A 16,442-nucleotide genomic window follows, 5' to 3' on the forward strand; every position below is an offset into this window, starting at 1 on the left:
AGGCTGTTACTTCCTAAAATGACGTTTGTCCCATAAAAAAAAATCTTTAAAGCCATTTTCGACAAAATTGCAAATAAGGTTCAAAACGAGATATTTTTTAATAAATTAAAAACAAAAATTCCGGCGCTCTCTACATCATTGCCTTGCAGATACATCCCAGATAAAAATACAATATAATTTACAAAATACTACTAAATCTCCATCAAAGTGGCAACTTCACTACCAAAATTGATAAAATTTCTCTCTCTCTCTCTGTATTTCATAATATTTCACCATTCCTCTCTCATTAAACAAAAAAAAAATTCTCACCACTCACACAATCAACCATCCCACAAAAACAGATGGTTTACCGCTATTTGTATTAGTGAGAATGTGTGTTTGCGGAATTTCCTTTTCCTCATGCACTCTCATCTCAAATCAAAAACACAAAATTTTATAATATTGTTGTACTCTTCTAACTACCTTCCCTTATCATCTTACACACAATTCACATACACACAAATTCAACACACTTTGATTTTTCTGTTGTTTGTATTTTGTTGGCGGCAGCAAAGCAAGCTAAGCGGCAGGTTCCGTTTGTTGTGTTTCCAATTTTTATTACCAGTCGATGCTTCGCCGTCGATGACGTCGGTTTGTGTTTTTCGAAAGGCTGTATCGAGTTCTATTATTATTATTATTCTTCTTCTTATTGGAATTTATATCAAACAAAAAATAAATAAATAATATTTATTTATAATAAATTCTTATTCTTGTTTATTATTGAATGCGGATTCTATATGTGGACTAAAAATATACAAAACAAAAAAGAAATGCATCCGAAAGCAATAAAACAAACAGAAAACAACAAAACTACATTAAATTAATTAAAACAACTGTGTTTTTTTCGAATTAAGTGATAGATTAATGATAATTTCAAGAAAAATACAAAAAGTGTCAAAGTGACAAGAGCAACTACTTGATAAAAGAGTTTTGGATTAAAATATACAAAACAAAAAAAATAGAAGAAACACAAATTTTGTGGTGAATATTTTATGCCTTCGTAGTGATTTACAGTTTCGGCAACATTGTTTACACACAAAACTAAACAACAAGACCAATAAAAAAGTAATAGACTGTTTTTCAAAAACAAAAAACAAAGGACTAAAAAAAAAATCTGTGAACTATATTGAATTAAAAAAAAAACTTGTGGGCTTTGTCGTATTGGAGTTTTTTTTGTGATATAATTTTACTTGGATTACCAGTTGTTTATTCATTTGAATTTATTTTGGAGTCAATTCGTTATACAAGCCAATGATGATGGAGTACAACCGGAAAGCGTAATAAAAATTGAATCACACACAAAAACGCAGAATACCTGCTACCTAACCTCTCTACCTACAACAGCGCGCTCTACAGCATCAACTTTAATCAAAATAACAAATAAATACAAAAAAACAGGTAAGATCTATAAGAAATCTCACTCGCATCTTTGGGTGTGAATCATTTGCATGACACAATAGATGAAATATTCATAAAAATGTTAAATAGGTAGCTGCTCAGCTCTCTTCTAAGTTTTTGTTGGTTTTTGATTTGACTCGGGTTGAACGGCCCTACCCGGACTTCCTTGACGTTGGCGTCTGGCCCGTCCACCATACATCTAAAATTCATAATAAATAATAATTGAGTTCTCATCTTCTTCTCATCATCATTATCATTTTTTTTTTGTATCTCTCTCTTTCGAAGTCGAAATCAAAATTTTTGGAATTTAAACGAAGACGACTTCGGCGATTTCGCATAATTTAACACCAATCAAACAGATCCAGTGTTGCCAAAAACTGATTTATCATAGTTTTCATGAATTCTGAACTCAAATCATGATTTTTTTTATTCACCAAGCAATTAATTTCAAAACATGAACATCTATTGCTCTTCATTTTGGCCCATAGAAATGTTGTGTTAAAGTTAAAGCGAACAAACATACCTAGAAAGTTTTCCAAATTTGGTTCTTGAAAATAGTTTTTTAGTTCAGAACAGAGCCTGAACTGTCAAACTGTTCTGTAGAAGAAAATGACAAGTAAATAGACAAATGTTCAAGTGTGTTTTTAAAAATAATTTTGAGCGCTCAGAACAAGCTTTGTTTAGAGGCTGTTCAAAGCGTGCTCAGAATGATCAGACTCTGTTCAGAGCTTTCTTCTGAGCTTAAAAAGAAAAACGCCTTATGTGTACTCAATAATCTATAATTCTGATAGAATACGTTAAAATACTAAATATAAACGTCTCAACGTTTACAAATTAGTAGATAACTTTCATATTTCTAAAGATAATTGAATGAAATAAATTGTATTATTTTTAGTTAAAAGGCTAAAAATAGTCAACATTTTAATTTCTAAATTTGAACAATTTTAGGTAATTTAAAGAGTACAAAACACTATAATTTTGGTCGTTGTTTTAGTACGGCCTATTTGTTTTGTGTTGTTTCTTAAGCTGGATTCACTCTAGGTTCCAAATCGACATACTGAACACTTAAACATTTCCAAATTATTCTAACTGATGCATATAGGACATATCTGATCCCACACATCTATTGAAACAGTTTGGAACGGTGTAACTATTCATTATGTCGATTTGGAACGTATGTTGAACGTGTTGATCAACCCAGCTTTAGTCAGACAAAAAATTTTAGTTTTTTAAATTCTATTTTGAAATGAGATTGAATCAAAATAAGGAGTAAAGCTATTTTGAAAAACTATGCACCTTGCAATATTTGAACAGGTGTAACTTTTGCAGTTATTAATATAATTCATCGAAATAAAAAGAAATAAGAAGCTTAAGGTTTAACTCAAATATTAATACCTTGATATTAGGTAAATAAATTAATTCAAATTTTGTTCTCTATTTTACTTTTGTTTGAAACAATTTTTCTTGTTGAAAATCAAGGTATTAATATTTGAGTTAAGGTTCTCATTTCTTTTTATTTCCTGCCATTTCAGCATTCACTGAGCTATTATTTTCGGTCTTGAATATGAAGTGGCGAGATGAGAGGAATAGGGTTTCATTGAAATTGATCAAAAATGATCTCTTAATTTATATGAATCTTGAATTTGAATGTTTAGAGTCATACCTAACACATATGTATTTTAAAAACAACAAAAAATTGTTATGTTCTGCAAGAAGCACTCAAAAATACTCTATTCTTTCTTAAAAAAGTTGGCAACTCTACTTCTACTTGACCAAACCGACGACCGACCACAAAATAAAGAAAAAAACCTGTTCATGTAACAGCTTTTTGGCGATTTAGATTAGCATTTCACTAATCGTCAGACCAAACTTAGCATATTCTTCCTTCTTCATTCATAGCCCACGAGGCGACATAACTAGAGCCAGCAGCAGCGTTTTGTGGTGCTGATTGTGGTGGTGGCGCGTTGACTATGACCGAGACGCGTATTGCTTTGCTTTTTTTTGCTGTGTTTTGTGTGTGCGCGGAAAGTAGCTCAAGTTCCGCATACGACAAATCATTACCGTATTTTTGCAAACTCGTAATATACTTTCACACACTAAACAGCAGCTAGCTGAGTTGTTCTGTTAAAGTGTTAATGCCCACAACTGTTGTCGTTCTCGTCACAACACACAAGGTCAAATAGAGACAAATTCGCGGAAGGAAATTTTGTACCTAAGAACAACGCATGCATTTCTATTCTTACTATCTCTCCTTTTCCCTCTTTACTCTTTGAAAGTTCGCCTTCTGCTTAGATTTCTAGTAAAATAGAATAGACTACCTACTTAGTTAGTAAGCAATTCAAAGTTTTGTGCTTTCACGCAACATTTTCTCTCTCTTTTCGCTGCTCCCCCGCATTTTGTTCGCAAAGAAGGGGGCTTAACCGTTTGCTCGCTCAATGCAAGCACTGATTCGTCTTCCATTTAAAATATAAAGTAACAAAAAAAAAAACGCAAAATAAATTAAATTCACTTCCGCATTGCTCCACAAACACACAAACACATTTGCAGTTCGTTCAGTTTGCTAGCACAGTCGTTCGTAGCGTAGTTGTCTCAGTCGTTTCGTTTCGAATCGAAGTATAAGCAAAAAAAAAAAATGGCAAAAAACCGAAGAAAATCAAAAGAAAAACAAGCAAAAATAAACGCTCCACGCTTTTGCTTTTGCTTAGTTAGCTCAGCAGAGCCTCTAGAAGAGCCAGAAACAGAAACAAAAGTCTTCTTATTTTTTTCCTTCCTCTTCGTAAGAAAAAATACAAAAAACAAAGTCTTGTGTCTAAGTTGTCTCTGTTGTCTGTTTGTTGTTGGTTTTGTATCATCATCATCGTCGTAGTCGTGCTATGTACTCTCAGTACTTACTCCACTATAGAGCTAGCGCAGAAATGGCTACATTTAAAGCACAATTACTCTGTCATCGCGTGGCGAATGTCGATGAAACAACCATGTTGTGGTAGCACGGCGGCGGCGGTGATGGTGACTGTGTTGTTGTGTTTATGGTTCTGTAACGGCCACGCTGCTGGATGATGAGATTCACGATTCAGTATCAACATCATCATCAGCCACAACCAGCATCATCATCATCATCCCACAAGCATTGTTTTTTTGTTCTTACTTTTTCTTCTTCTTACACTCATTCAACTTATACACCACACCACATGTGTGATGATGGTTTTTTTTTTGTTTTTGTATGTGCTTCCTAACATCTGTGACAGATCGTCCTTTTGAATTGCAAGAAATACTTCCACTTCCACATTCCATCCACATAGCCATAGAGCCCCTTCATCATCATCATCTATACAACATTTCATCCCATTTACCCTCTCTTGGATTTGAATTTTGTGTTATTTCCAGGAAAATTTTGCGAAAAAGAAATCCCCCAAGGAGTTCGAGTGTGTCTATGTCGACCCTTTCAAGTGTTCATCACATCAAACCAAAGAGGCAAAAGGATGTTACATGGACTTCTTTTTTGTCTTCAATATATGGTTGCCAAGTTTGTTGTTAAAAAAGTAGGAAGCTAATTAATTATCGATAATTGGCTTGATTTCAATAAATAATTCCTTGTCCTTTACCTTCAGAGATCAAGTCGTGTATCCAGCCTTTGAAGCGTAGGAATATATTCCTCAATTGTTTTCACTATTTCTGAGCCAGTTTATAATTGAAATTCAAATAAATAAGGCATTCAAAAAATTAAGTCATAAACGGGAATAATAGCTGCGTTCCTTTGGGCACTTTTATCTACTGCTTAGTACTTAAAGTTTCTTTGAACTACTTTTACTCTATTGCAAAAAGTAGTTCAAAGCAGTTTAAAGTACTATAGCCTGGTACGCAGTTCGAGCTAAATTTTAGCCGAGATACAATTCCCATACAAGTTATCGATAATTTGTATGGGATAATTTTTAGCTCGGCTAAAATATTTCGATAATTTGTATGGGAGCTAAAATTTATCTGGATCCTGCGTACCAGGCTTAAGCAGGATATACAATTTCCTAAAGAAACGCAGCTAATAAAAAATTATTAGAACTCCTTCAAAATTTTAATATATTTTTGCATAATGGGTCAACTAGTGGAGACATTTTGGGAGAATTGACTTATATTAGAGGTGCAAGTTTATCAATAGCTGATTACCAGGAAAATGATTTGAGAAGGTACATAACTCTAATGTTGGTACATTAACCTTCTCAGAACAAATGCCAATCTCAGTAGGCTTGATAAATTAACAATTCTTTTACCGAGAAATCATTCAACATTTGCCTAAACTGTCTTGGAACGAACGTCAAAAACAAAGCTTTGTCACTATACTCAGTCAGTTCACTTTAAAAACTTACCACCTTTACTAATAGACTAGTGATTTTTTAAATGTGATTTAAATGTGGTTTATCATCTAGGATTCCAAATCTACCAAGGATACTTTATGAAAACACTACGTCAGAAGTTTAGGATGCGAAATAAATTTCGGAATGGTTCGAAACTAAAAGTGGCGTTCGGCGATTTATGTTTTCTTTTCCCCCTGCTGTTCGCACTTTTTCCCAACGACATAATTGACGCTCTACCAAACGGAACTCAAATTGCGGGGCTTATTGTGAACCCCAACTCAAAATCAAAAAAAAAAAAAAAACACTAAGAGTAGGTAAGCTAAAGAAATCACTAACTGCTTTAACTCAACTTGGGTAGACTTATTAAGGAATTGGAAATGTTGTTCATAAGAGCAAAATTTTGAGGTATGGGGATATTTCGAGTACCAATTTCGTATTTCGGCTAAACCAAAAAATCGACGAAATATTTCTTTCCATTCTGGAAGACGCCTAGTATTGACAAGGATTCTCACTATAAGTCAGTGTATAAGTCCTCGTTACAACATAATCAAACGAAAACATTTTTGTATGAACTAAAGGCCCTTAATTGCTAAGCAAACTTTTCTCCTGACACAAACTGAGGAAGCGAAACCAAGACCGCGAAATTAAGACTTTTGTTACTGAGATTGTAAAGCCCTCTGATTCGACTTAGAACAAAAGCTAAATCATCTTGGTACATACAACAAAATCTTTTTTTCCTAATTTTTTGCCTAAAGTTTCTTAGGTACCAATTTGGCAATCATACTTTCTTGTTCGTACTGTGGGTAATATGTATCACAAAATTCATCCCACAATCACTAGCGGCATTACCTCACCTCACCTCATCTCACCTCTTCGAGAGACCAAAACCGACCCTCATTCCTCCATAACACACTACACACGATTATTGCAAATTAAGGAAGGGGAAATGTGGGTAAAAATGTTAAGCCAAAGAGGAAGAAAATTGAGACCAACCAAAAGAATGAGGCAAACTAAATAAAAAAAAAAGACAAGCAAATCGTCGTTTCTTTTGTGGTTTACTGTGTAACTCACATAACTGGTATATGAATAACTTTAACTATATAGGAGAGGAGAGGAGATACTATATAGGCAGCAAGACCGACACCGAATCTCAGCTCAGGCATCAGCAGAGCTGAAAGCAAGGCACAAGGCACAGCGTAAGGTAGTAAGTGGTGCTGTTGCTATAAACAAGTTACGTCGTAGCCTCAACTATAATACTACTGCCTTCGTCGTCGTCGTCGTTGTTGCTTCTCCATGCAGTATATATTCACTTGGGTATCTCCACCAAAGTGGCGGCGTGGGCATCAAAAAAGTGAATTAGTGGTGCACGTCGCTGCTGCTGCTGCTGCAGCAGTAATATACTCTCCTCTCAACACACCGCCCGCCGCTCCGAACCCACCATCATCATCATCACAACACCACATCTAACCTGTTGTTGGGAGGGATTTGGTTACGTTTCGAAATAGGAAGTTGCCAGACACTGAGCTCATAAAGTCGGTTGCTAGTTTGTTACCTAACAACTGACTTGGTTGTCGTCGTAATCTTCCCTTCCCGCGTTTTTTCTTTTTTATTTTGTATTTTCATTTCTTTGTTTTACTTTATTTATTTTTTTTTTTGTTCGTTTTTAAGTTTTGTTTCCTTTTTATTTAGCGTAGCATATGCGCTCTTAGCCCATTCCCGCGATTATAAGATTGTTGTTTAAAAACGAGGAAGTGGTAGAAAGAAATGCGATAGGGGCACGCCAGTTTGAGTTCTTTCATTTTCCGTAGAGATACCTACTTGTACCTGTGATTGAATAGGAGGAAGGAAGGTGTCAAAGGTAACGATTGTCATCGAATTATATGCAGATTCCTCATTCCAACAGGTGGTGGTATAGTGTAGTGTAGTATCACCTTTAATGGTCTATAACTGTGTTAATTCTTCTTCATGCATTGCATTTGCAGGTGTGTGATAGGTATGTTAGGTATGTGCAGTTACACGATGGAAGGTTTTGAATAGTTTACCAAAGTACTCGAGTGCGTACTTGAATTCTGAAGCCTCTGTAATCTATTGAAACAATAAAATATTGTCATTGTTACTTTTGAGTGTGTTACCTATTGTTTTGTTTCTTTGAGAAACACATAAATGATTTATGACAAGGACAATATCCTCCAGGTACCTGTTTTAAAAACACTGGACCCCTCTTGTGCACTGGAACCAATTTCATTTCCTTAAGTATCAAATGTGATCCTGAAAAAAAAAGAAATTAAGTACCCTATTTCTACTTCTTATATCTTCCGCTTTAAGATAAATCTTTTAAACAAGAACAAAAAAAAATTGAAACCATTCGAAGATGCTCTGTGATTTTTTTTGGGACCTCCCAAGGAGTCGTCGTCAATGTACACACAGTTATAATGCTTCCATTATATAAATGTGTACTTTCACAAGATCCTCTCTGGTTTTTTTTGTTTCCTTTGAGTACCTTCTTCAAATAAGTTTTTGTGTGTACCATGAAGTTCCTAATTGTTAATTTTTTTTTTCTTCTTTTTGTTTTCTTTCACAATGAATGTGCAACAAATTCCAATACTTTGTAATTCAAATTTTTTTGAAAAGGAACCAGACTTAGGTAGTTTCTGAAATGACCCTAACCAATGCCCACAAAATATCCTATTTCAATCAGTCAATGAAATCAATACAAATACTTTAAAAATTCTACTCATACCAAACACTCAAGAAGAGGTTTAATGCGGTTTTAATCTTAGATGGAGATTTTTAATACATTTTCCAAGAAAGTAGGTAAAAGTAGGTACTTAGTTATGATCACAAGAAAGATTGGTGATTTTATTGGAGTTTTGAAAAAGAAGAACTTTATTTTCCAAGAAATATACTTTTACAAAAGGTGTGGTAGTGGCTTTTAAAGGTTATAAAAGCGGCCACCTAGCTTGGTGACCCAATTAGCGATTAAATTTACCTGGTACCTGTTTCAAATTGAAATGTTACTTTTGAATTTCATGAAATATGATCTTGATACATCTTATTTTTGTCAAATTTCTGTATCATTTTCTATTTTTTTCTAAATGATTATCAATCAATCTCTTCAGACAATCCTACAATGTATAATAGAAAATGAAATGAAATTTCATCCTAATTTCAAATTTGTATGTGCTATAAACTGTCAAGCAGAACACAAAAAAAACAGACCATAACGATCAAAACAGTTTTACAATTATGAGAAATAGATGGCGCTAGGATCATTCTGTACAAACGTAAATTTTCATTCTGTAAAAACAGCGAAAAAGAAGTGCAACTTCAAAAAGTATTCATAACCTCAAAGAACCCGACTAACAATTTTGCTTCTATAAAGCTTTACAGATGCTTCTGTTGCTTCTATAAGGCTTTATAGAAGCAAAATTGATAGTTGGGAACTAACCACAATTATTGCAAGTTTGACAAGCAAGTGACTAAATTTATTCACACTCTTTAGTGAGAGCATGAATCAAAAACAAGAGCAGAAAATCTTATTCTAAACGCTTGTGAACACCATTGAACAGTGTCTGCAAATTATTCAGAAAAAATAAACTCATTGGACAAAATAAAAAGTACTTTTCTCTAACGAAAAGTTCATCATCACTGAACACCACTATTGTAAAAAAAAAAGATTGTCGAATGAAGTCCATTTGTCCATGTCATGTCAAAATTAGGTGCGTTCCTTGATTAGAAATCTAGTACTACCAACTATGCACATTAGGTCTGTTTGGGTTCTTTTTGGACGCAAATATGAAATTTGTCCAATTTTAATGAAAATCAACACAATTTTATTAAACCTCAATATTTTCCCGCAAATAACAACAATCTTTCTATTTATTGTCAAAAAGTCATTTTGCAGCTTAAACCTGATTTAAAATAGATTTTAGACTAATCTTCAACTTTATTCCATTTTTTTTTTATTCATTTTCCTAACTAAACTTATTGAATAAAAAAACATTTGAAAAAAAGCAGCCAAACTGTCAGCATAGCAAAAAAAAAAAACATTCCTACTAACAAACCCCGCACCACGTGCATTATGTTTGTCTACATAAATGTCCGGGAAAACTTCTTGTCAAATTCTAATACATTACTCGTATTCTCTTGTCCATATTGTATTCCGACATGTTCCGTTTTAAGTTACCGCCAGAAATGTCAATCACAGCATTTTAAAAACCCCGCCTGAAAGTAGGTATACCTACAACAACCGTCCAATGACATTAATTACTGAAGCCAGCAAAAAATTGGTTGTATGTAGTACTTCTTTCAAGTTTCAACAAAAAAAAAAAAATAAAACCAACAAAAAATCGATTACAATTTCGTCGTCCGAAATCAGATGGTGTAATCGACAAAATAGTGCAATCGTTTGACATTCAACACAAAAGTGACGTATCCCTCCCAACCTACTACAAAACTCCAACACAGTGGTTCATTGAACCACTTGTTGTTACCCGAATCCGAATACTCTTTTTCTGAGTCTTATAGAAAAAAGAGAATACACAAAAAAACGTGCATATATGCATTACATTTAACTACAACAACAATAACAAAAAACACATAAAAGTCACATAACCTAACAAATAAATCGAAGAATATTTATTTTTTTTTCTTCGGTAATTTTTTTTCTTTTATCGATAATAATAATCACTGGATAATCATCATCGTTTTCTCAAGAAAATTCCTTCATCCATCAGCTCAGAGCTGCAGCGAAGCATACAGTAGAATGTGTTTTCAGATAAAATAACAAAAAAAAAAAAATATTAAAAAGAAAATTCAAGTCACGTAGGGGAATGGGAATGCACCTAAAAGCAAATGTGCAGTGCACCCCTCGCCCTGAGTCGTCTTTGTAATAATATAATATTTGGGACAGGTAGAAAAATCTTTGTGGGTTCGCTGCGGATCGGTCTTCGGTCTTTAATCACACACAAAAAAAAAATAAAGTGTGAGACAGCGTTACCTATTTATCCGACTTAACCGGAAAAGGTGATATTACCTTTCATTGATCTTTATCGCATCTTTGTAATGCATATTGAACAGGAATTGATGATGCAGCAGAGCCACAGCAGCACCATCAGAACCCCTAAATTCTCTATCCACCGAGTGTGTTTTTTTGTGTTGTGTTTTTCGAGTACCTAAGTTATTCGTATTTCATAAGAATTTCAAACAGAGTCTTTTCCCACTAAATGTCTAATGAAGAAAATATCTTGAAAGCAAAAAAAAAAAAAATGGGTTTACCCGAGTAGAGCTTGAAATACCTGTCCGCGTAGGAACAACCCAAGTCAAGAGTATCTCTTAAACACATAGCCATAGACAATATCCATAGAAACCGACTGACAAACGACGACGATAGTCGTGCAACACACTTGACAAATACAGTAAACATAATAAAAAAAAAAGCCGATTCTATATCGTAAATCAATTCGATCAATTTATGGTCCCATCACAATAGAGCTATGTGTAAAGTGTATCTAGGTATCTATTCATTTGTACAATTGTATCTAATTACGGAAGTGACGTGACGCAAAGGTGCTGATTATAATTATTATATTTTATTTTTTATTTGCAAATAACAAAAATTAACTAACATTATATAAAGTCGTCTACTACTTTTTTTTTTTGTTAGGTAGTCTCTCTCTAGTACTCGTAAAACATGTGTGGTTATTGGAATTTCAATTATATACTGTTATTGATCAAATATCAACGTTCCGTTTATTATCAGCTATTTCTACTTGAACAATTGAACATACATAACCTCATGAACAATAAAAGTATATGAAATATGAAATACTTTTTTTTTTTATAGGAAGAGTTCCGTAAAGTAAAACCGAAACCTTGCACGAGCATGCTAACTGATTTTTTTGATTTTAATCTTTGTTGTTTTTAGAATTTATGTATAGATATATAATTTAATTTTTTTTTTGGTAAAATCTTATCAGCAAAGAATATAAAAATATGTGGATTTTTAATTGCAAGTCATAAAAGTTGATCGTTTAAATAAACAATCTTGTTGGAAGACAAATGTTACTTGACGAGTTGAAAGTAGTAGCTGGAAAATCTTTTCTATTTTTAAATATATTCTAAATAAAGTTCATTCAAAGTTTAATCATTTACATATTAGTTTCATCTAGTAGTTTAACAACAACTGTCAAACAGAACCTCAAAACAGAAAAAAAGGACTAGATTTAAGGATCGTTGTAGAACTAGTTGCAAGTTTTTTCATGTACAAATAATCTCTACATAATACAACACTTTCCAGCATGCAAATGAACGCGCCCAACCGTGTTTCTTTTTACCAAACGTTAAGGTGCAAACACATTTAATCAATGCTTTTAATTTTTAAGAAAATTTATAAAATAAATCATTTAACACACAGAACAAATAAAAAAAATGGAAACATTGTCATTTTACAAGAAAAAGAAGCAAACAAATTATAAACAAAAAAAAAAATACAGTAAAATAAAATAATAGAAAATCTGTGACATATCTGCAATGCGCGTCGTGTCGGTTGCTTAGTTCATTTATTTTGTACTTCCTTGATTTATATGTATTCAAATATAATAAAGCCAAAAACATTTGTGGCCAATTATAGCAACATAAATTGCCCTCCCCAAAGAGTGGTAATACGTGTGCACCGGCAGCAACAACAACAAATAACAACTACTACCGTGTCACAAAACAAAAAAGAAAAAAGAAACAACATAATGTAGAGCTATAAACAAATTAGCTAGAGGGCGCGAGCGCTCTCAAAAAATCTCATTAGCGACAACAAAAGATAACTGCATAATCCTTCAATGTGACGACAACGATGAGGATAAGGATGATGATGGTGATGATATGATTTCCTGCAAGAAAATGAAATTTTCTTACAATTGCACATTAAGTGTTTTGTTGGACAAAAATTATAAAACAAAAAAAAACATATCCTTGCTTTTGCGGGATTGTTTCCATGAGAGATAATGAAGAAAAATTATAAAATTGGCACGAAGATGACACCTAAGGATGTTCTGTGTTCTGTTCCTCACTTGGCGTTGTCGTTTCTTCTTTTAACTTTTCACTCTGTGTGAATAGTAAGAACCAACCAAGTTTATACAAAAATATAATATAAATTAGCAAAAAAAAAAAAAAGAAGGAAGACAAAAACGCACACACAAGGAATTGTATTGCCTGCGGCCACTTCCACTCCTAGTTGGCAACAATCCTTCATAATTGTGATAATGCAGCATCATTGACGTCAAAAATCATTTCTTTAAGTCCAACCAACAACAACAACAATGCAAAATATCAACAACACCGAACTAAAAAATAAACAAACACCTGAGAAACCACACCGATAGTGGAATGGCAGTGTTCATATTTTCTTCTTTTTTTTTCAACTCGTTGAGTATGTGGACAATTGTTGTCTGCATCCTTGTGTCAATCTCTCACTTTAGCGTCATTATTGTGGGAAAATGATCTCTCATAATGTTCCTACTTTACTTTCAAGTACTTGGTTGGGATCGTGTTTTTTGAAAATGCTAGAAATGACAACTTGCAGCACCTTGTATTGTACATGTACACAGAAGCAGCAGTAGCTCTTAAAAAGTCGTTTGAGTCGTCGTCATTTTGTTTGTATTTCAACTTTTTCTTGTTAACATCATCATCATGTACAGCTGTGTTCAAAATAATAGTAGTGCCTTCAACAAAATAACATTTTTTATATTTACGGTGCTTCTACGGTTAAAAATTTAATTTCTTTGATGTCAAAGTTTGTAACGGTCAATGACTGATAAATGTATCGTAGTTTTAAAATGAAAAAGAAGGTGCCAAATAATTTGTCATTGACTTTTGGTTGTTCTTTCTAATTTGACCTGTTCAAAATAATAGTAGTGAAAGTTATTTTTGAAGAATTTAAAAGCGTTTTATAACTTAGAATATTTATTTTTGGTTTAAAAGTAAGTACTCATATAATTTGAAAAATTTTTCAACAAAAAACGATTTGTTTCGGTTTTAATCTATTTAAAGTTCGAAGAGCAAAACACTGCAGTTCGGTTAACGGAAACTTTTACGAAAGCTGCTTGAAGAATTGAAAACCTACTTGGAAATTCAAGGTTATATTAGGATGCTCCCTTACAATGGTAGCCAATGCAATAAACTCAACGAAAGACCCGAAACGCGTGGTAGAAAAAGAAAAAAGACCGTCGTAGATGACAGGCGTATTGTCCAGATGAGCTAAGTTGAGCCTTCTGCATCGTCGTTTCAAATCCAGAAGGCTTTAAGCCTGGATTGCAGTGCAGTGAACATTCGGAGGTGACTGTTAGAGGCTTATTTGTACGGTTGAAGTCCACGAAAAGTTCCGCGAAGCATGTTAAAAATTGTATCCAGTTTGTAAAAGCCCACATAAACTGGCCAGCGAAGTAATGCGTAAAATATTGTTTACAGATGAGAGCAAATTTGTCCTCTTTGATGGTACTGAATCTCCACAACACGTCCGACGTCCGCCCAATACGGAATATGTTCCAAAGTATACGACGAAAATAGTAAAACATGAAGGGTCGAAAATTTTAGTATTTTAACATATTTCTTTGTTAACAGCGGAACTTTTCGTGGACTTCAACCGTACAAATTAGCCTCTAACAGTCACCTTCGAATGTTCACTGCACTGCAATCCAGGCTTAAAGCCTTCTGGATTTGAAACGACATGCAGAAGGCTCAACTTAGCTCATCTGGACAATACGCCTGTCATCTACGACGGTCTTTTTTCTTTTTCTACCACGCGTTTCGGGTCTTTCGTTGAGTTTATTGCATTGGCTACCATTGTAAGGGAGCATCCTAATATAACCTTGAATTTCCAAGTAGGTTTTCAATTCTTCAAGCAGCTTTCGTAAAAGTTTCCGTTAACCGAACTGCAGTGTTTTGCTCTTCGAACTTTAAATAGATTAAAACCGAAACAAATCGTTTTTTGTTGAAAAATTTTTCAAATTATATGAGTACTTACTTTTAAACCAAAAATAAATATTCTAAGTTATAAAACGCTTTTAAATTCTTCAAAAATAACTTTCACTACTATTATTTTGAACAGGTCAAATTAGAAAGAACAACCAAAAGTCAATGACAAATTATTTGGCACCTTCTTTTTCATTTTAAAACTACGATACATTTATCAGTCATTGACCGTTACAAACTTTGACATCAAAGAAATTAAATTTTTAACCGTAGAAGCACCGTAAATATAAAAAATGTTATTTTGTTGCAGGCACTACTATTATTTTGAACACAACTGTACTTATGATAGCTTCTACACTCTTAGGAGAAGATGTATAAAATTGTTTTATTATAAAATTGTTATTTTAATAAGACGCATTTTGTCCTATAAGGGCCCTATAAGTCTTAAAACGAATAGGTAACAGTTGTCATAATAATTAACAGAGAATCACATCTAAATTTGCTTTAAAAGTGATGCCGCAAGAACCTACGTGATGATGATGGTGTTCAAATAGCAGACACACTTGAAAACTTGTATTCGACAACATTTCAAAACTTTCAATTAAAAATATGTACATAAATAACATGCTAATCTAATTTTTTTAAACTCAATTTAATTTTTAAACGATAATCTGAAAGAATCTTGAAATGGCTTGAAATTCAATCATCTGATTAATAAATAGTGATCAATGATAGTGACTTGCAAAAGAACACATTTATCCGGTTATCCGTTTTATTGAAAATAGGAATTTCAATTGTAATAGAAATTATAAACTTTCGTAGATATGATTTATCTCAATCAGTTTAAACGAACTTGAGAGATTTTAATTGATTTTCATTAAATAAAAAAAAAAAAAACATACCTCCGTCAATCAGAAAGGGGAATTACGTATTTCAAGTTTCTGTTTTTTGACAGTTTAACCTATCGATTATTATCTTGTAAAGAAGAGCATGTGTAGATAGTGGTACTAGATTATCATTTCCATCTTTTCATGAGTAATTTGCCACCTTAAAAGGAACGGGAGAAACGTTTTGGAGTTGAGGTCACTTGAACTTTAAAATGGAACACGGCTAATATCAAAACATGGACATGTCTAACAGTTCTATTAACATTATTTATCATGATTGAATATTTATCATGATTGAATAAAAAATTGAGCAACGTTTTGATTCTCTTATTACATCATGCCAACAAAAGGAGTTATAAAACTGTCCTTAAACATCATGATAACTGCATTATGGATGCTGTCAATTGTTTGTATTATATTAGCCTTGTTCCTTCGAAAATGGTACTACATATGAGCAGAAATCTAGTGATCATGTGTTGATTGTAGTACTAGATCTACTAAACATCAACTCATGTTAGTAGTCTACCATCTCCCCAAAGGCGAAGTTTAAATGCTTCAAATTTTGAAGTAAACGTCAAAAAAAATAAACATCAACTCAGCTGTCAGTTTTTCATAATCAGGCTTCGTCTTTAGGAACTGTTTGTTTACTTAAATTAAAGTAAGCAAAAAGGAAAAATTGTTATCGGAACAACAAAAGATGCGTTCATGAAAGTTAAAGCGAATTTCTTAAGATGAAAATTTTAAGAACCAGTGTTTTGGTATTTCAGTGATTGAATTTGGCAACTGTTAAGCAGTTCTTAATGATCCC

General features: G+C 33.2%; 1 protein-coding gene across 1 annotated transcript in view; it reads left to right on the forward strand.

Moving 5' to 3' along the window:
- The first annotated feature begins 594 nt into the window (after window positions 1-594).
- The window catches only part of LOC129914581 (ets DNA-binding protein pokkuri-like), a 36,204-nt gene continuing 20,356 nt past the window's right edge, over window positions 595-16,442 (forward strand). The window contains exon 1 of the mRNA XM_055993905.1: window positions 595-1,437. The gene's annotated coding sequence lies outside the window, so the exon portion shown is untranslated. The remainder of the gene's footprint in view (window positions 1,438-16,442) is intronic.

Source organism: Episyrphus balteatus, chromosome 1 (genome assembly GCF_945859705.1).
Source record: "Episyrphus balteatus chromosome 1, idEpiBalt1.1, whole genome shotgun sequence".
NCBI lineage: Eukaryota > Metazoa > Arthropoda > Insecta > Diptera > Syrphidae > Episyrphus > Episyrphus balteatus.